Below are 5,228 nucleotides of genomic sequence, written 5' to 3' on the forward strand. Positions count from 1 at the left end.
TCACCGTAACCCGGCCATATCGTCTCCCTGTACCCTTGCTGCCGCCGCCACGTCGCTCTCCTGCTTCTCCGGTTTAGCCATTGTTCCGCTGTGTTATCTTAATATCGCATACGGAGAGTCGCTTTCTCGAAAGGAATAAAAGTTCTTCGGTATCATATACTGTAACGACCGTTGCGGCTCGCAGTAACACGCAAAACTCATTTTCAAAGGCCAAATCTATAAATAGTTTTATAATTATTTCAATAAATATTAATTTTGTATTAGTCGTTACTATTACTATTTATATCAATGTTTCGTGCTCTATTTATTCACCATGTATACTGTATCATTTATAATTTTGAGTAAAATAGACGCGATTAATAGATTATATATATACACATAATTGTTTGCGTAAACCGGGAGGCATGAAAACATTTTAAGAATTTCACTAAAAACGGGAGTTTATATTTATGTATGGTACGTACGATATACATATACTGGCGTATATATGGGTGGTTTGGGGTTAGTCATATAAAACCAATGTTTTGTGCTCCGTTGAACAAACTCCACGTGGTCGTTAGCTGTCTTAAAACCATTCTACAAGAAATATAGATTGCTAGGTTAGGATGGGGTGAGTTTTTTTTTTTTTTTAAATAAGGTCTCTTACACAGTTCTAATGTTTTTTTCTTCGCTGAATGAAGACCGAAAAGGTTTACGTTTTATGTTTGGACCTTTGGACTTTTCGGTGACAAAGAACATATAAATTGACAACTTTTATGGCGTATAAGTTTATCTATTGAGAAAATGTGGTTTACTAGTTTGCGATCAACTGTTTTTTGATTTAAAATGCATTGAAGCATAATAAAAATATAAGCAAGATACTCAATATGTTTTTTTAGTTTACAATAATGGTAGTTGACGGCTTGTTATCTGTATTTTATATGAGATTCTATACTAGTTAATTTGTCACACTAGATATTCAATACAAAATACGTGTAGTGATCGCTGTGCATCTAAATACATATTAGCTGGTTTTGGTAAAATTAAAATGATTATTTGTGGTACGATAATGGATTCCTTTTGAGCATGATTTAATTTCACAGCGAGGCATTCAAGGATAAAAAATGTCTGTAGTGACTGGAGAAAGTAAAACTATTAATTTCAAGAAAAATGTTTGAAAAACTACCCATTCAATATCGTGTAATATGTATAAGAAATGAGTTATGAATATCTTGTTTTAAAATAAACCATGATATATTTCATTATATAATGTAATAAGCAATTTTATTTTCAACTGTTGACGAACACTAAAGTACTGTAAAGGAAACAAAATCATTGCATACTCAATATGAGATTATGACTTAATTATAAACCGTGTACGTTAAAAATCAATTTCATGTGATAATATTATATCTACGCATTGAAAACACATAATTTCATTTGGATTTGAAAGTTCCAAAGGTAATGTAAGAACTGTTCTCACAACACTTTGAAGTAAAATGAAGAGGTATCGTGAACATTGATTAATAATAGTGGTCGAACAAAAGGAATAAAATATTCATTGGATTTTTTTCTATTTTGGAATTCTTCGCCAGGCGGTGGGGCATCGCTGTAGGACATCATGTCGTATGTCAACGTCGACGTGCACGATAATCTTGATTCGAAGCGTTAAATTTTCCATTATTATCGTTGGGACCGCGGCTACGACGGTTTCCGATCCGATCGTCATCGCCATGTACATTATTATAGACATCTGCCCGGACGAACGGCGCCGATGACGACTACGCGTATTTTCAGTAAATCTCAATTCCATTCCACCAGTAACATAGTAATGCGTTCCGTAGGTCATCGAGGTTCATTAAATTTACGAGCCAACGGCCAACGTAAAAGACGATGGGTCCGCGGCTTTAGTCTTTTTCGCCTTGGCCGCCGCCAAAGACGATTGCATCCTCCATACTACGGGGTCGCCAATAGAGTCGCGTCATTAGCAATGTACGCCCATAGTCGACCTAGGGTCATTACGGCCACCGAACGTGTCCATGGCGTTGTTTTATCCCCCAAAAGATTACGACGGGCGGATTTCGACTTGTTGTACAACAGGCAGGAAAATTGTATTTTTGCTCCGATAAGTTAATATCCCATACGTCGAGTATATATTGCAAAAGTATTTTATAAATAACTCATTGCTCTTATGGTTCATTTCCTAATATACGAATATGTAATTATCTTTATTTTGTGACGGTTTATACCCATGTGCGTCCAGGTCTGAGGTTCATAATCATGTGCCGAGTTCTTATTATTGCTTGTATTTTTGTGTGCAATTGAAAGCAGTGATAAATTATCACATTCGAAAAACGATATTACTTAAGTGTATCATTCAAGAAAAGGTATCATATATGTTTATACATCAGAGAAAAAAATATTGACTACTTTATTCTAATAACATTGGAAAATATATACGTTCAGATGAAATTTAAAAGCAATCGTCAATATCCTAGAAAAAAATCAAAAACATTTTATTTTTATCATTAAGTAAAATAACTTATGTTTATTTTTCCCTTTTATGTTGAAACCATAAAACAAAATATGACCCATTTCATCAAAATCATAGTTATAAACGTTCACTAGATAAAATTTGATGGATTAAAATATGTTTTTTTTTTTTTTTTGAGTGCTTTTAATATATGAAAAATAACCGAGAAAATTCAAAACTATTTTTAATTAATAAAATGTGTAACTTTATATTATCAAATTAAATTATTGAATTAAATTATATAAAAGAATCTTTTCGGAATAAATGTATCACCCTTAAACATATCGACAGGAAAGAAAATAATAATAATTACATCGAATCAATACATTTTCGTTTTGCTAGGATTTTAAAAATATTTAAAATGTGTTTATATTAAATTAGTATCATCTCGTTCTTTGAATCCAATAGCTAACGAAGTGAACAATTTTCGATGCGCTACACATCGGAGCTACGATGTCCATGAAATTGCTTGTGGTTCGATTTTTATTTTGATGTGAACCGAAAACACGTTGCGTCAACAAAAAGTGAATATTATCTTAGTTGAGCGCACAAATGATCGAAATCCTGGTATTACATAATCAATAGCTTAGTTTATTTATTTTTTGTCCTTATAGTAATTCGTACTCTGGAAATTTATTTTTTCTTTGCCTCACTCAGGTTCGACATAAAAACGTAAAATATAGACAAATACATTATAATTAATACGCGCGCCAGATAGAAGAAACAATAATAATAATATTATGATGCGATCGTGGAAAAGTAAATTAAAAAAAAAAAGAAACTGTCTCACAGCGAGTAGTGGTGTGGATTACCCACAGATAAGAGGATGTGCGAGAAACTAGAATAGCATATACTATTTGACTGTACTGTACTACCATTACGATGGTCTCCGATCCCTTTCTGTCAAGTGTTCATTCAGCAGCGGTGGCGTTGGCGGTCGATTCTCATTTTGTGCTCATTAAACACACGAGAATAGGGGGGGGGAGATATACGCAATTCGTATTAACGTCCGTATATACGTATTTTCGTATGACACACACACAAACACACACGTGCGTAAAATATTTGCCATGTGTTCATGTGTTTCGAGTTTCATTACACGTCCTATGTGTTGACGACGGGAAAATTGTAAAAACAAAAATTGATAATTTACGTACGCCGACAAGTAGTAATGAAAACGATGACTTTTGCTACCTCTACGTCTACTATTGCTGCTCCAATGAATTACTAGCGTGCGCATTGAACTCTGTGACTCTTCCTAATCGCCGACACCGTGAAAAATAAAATAGTGCCCGTTGTTATTTTAGATTGTATTGTGTTTGCGCACAATATGTTTTTTATTCTCGTAATGTTTTTTTTTTCTTATTTTTTTGTTTTTATTTTTTTTTACTTTATCCCTCGGGATATTTATAACCTCGCTCATTAGTGTGTTATAATGACGAGTATTTGCATACTATCAGTACAAATATACGCGTCGAGATATATTATCAAGCAATTGAAAATTTACGAAATGTAAAAATGTATGAAAATATATGAAATGTGTTGTATAATAGTAACTATCATTTTATTTTAATTTATTTGTGGCTCTTTACTATTACGTTTTATAGGTAATGTGATAAACGTAAAAGTTACCATACAATTGGAGCGACAGAAAAAATTCATTCTACTATACTACTATTGTATTGACATGTGCTAATTTATAATATAATCAACATAGACATAATACAACCTGTTTTATTTTAATACATTTTAAAAACATTTGGATGTGTGTTGTTTAATTAAACAAAATATAATAGATATTCTGTACACACGTTTTCCATACTAGGCTATGAAGCTTGATCATCATTCAATTTTAATTAACGTCCTATAACTGCAGATTATAGAATTAAATGTTATCTCACGTGGACAGTAATAATATTTCTACGTAAACATTGTATGTTATGATGTGTATCTTATAAGATTATTCTATGGTATGAACAGTCAGAGAACAAACAAGTTGAATAATTTCTACGTTAAAATAATAAGCACGTCACCATTGTGCATATTATTACATACATGTTGTGTATATTAAACTCTGAATGTTTTCCATAATCATAAAAGACTACTCAAACTGTCTTTTGAATGCCATTATTAATATGTGGTAATGTTATAATTGTATGCAAACTATGTTAGCTAAGTACGAATAACACAACTGTGATTAAATCACTGTTCATTATAACCTAAAACCCAATCACTGCAAACCAATAAATATGTAATCATGTTATACGTAAATCACGAAATATTAAACGTGCATTTATTTTGTTCAAATGTTTCTATCTGATTATCAAATGCTAAGAATATTATTTAATTAATATTTCATAATGTATTAAAATATTCAAATTAGTATTAGTCAATCGCCACTTATTGAAACATGTTTTCAATCTAAATTCGCCGATCAGTTTACTTGCTTCGCTGATACTAATAATCATAATAATGATTTAGCAATTTAGGCCATATAAATTACATACGAATCATGTTGAGTAATATGATATTCGGTCAGGTTATGAAAAGATGAAAAATTTTTCGTATAACTACAGCACGGAAATATAGAATATTCCACTTGCCCTACGAAAGAGATTAAACATTATACGTTGATCGATAACGTTGAGAGAGCAAATGCTTATATATATATATAATAATAATAATAATAATAATAATAATAATAATAATAATAATA

Source organism: Sipha flava, unplaced genomic scaffold, assembly GCF_003268045.1.
Source record: "Sipha flava isolate LNK unplaced genomic scaffold, YSA_version1 122_pilon_pilon, whole genome shotgun sequence".
Classification (NCBI taxonomy): domain Eukaryota; kingdom Metazoa; phylum Arthropoda; class Insecta; order Hemiptera; family Aphididae; genus Sipha; species Sipha flava.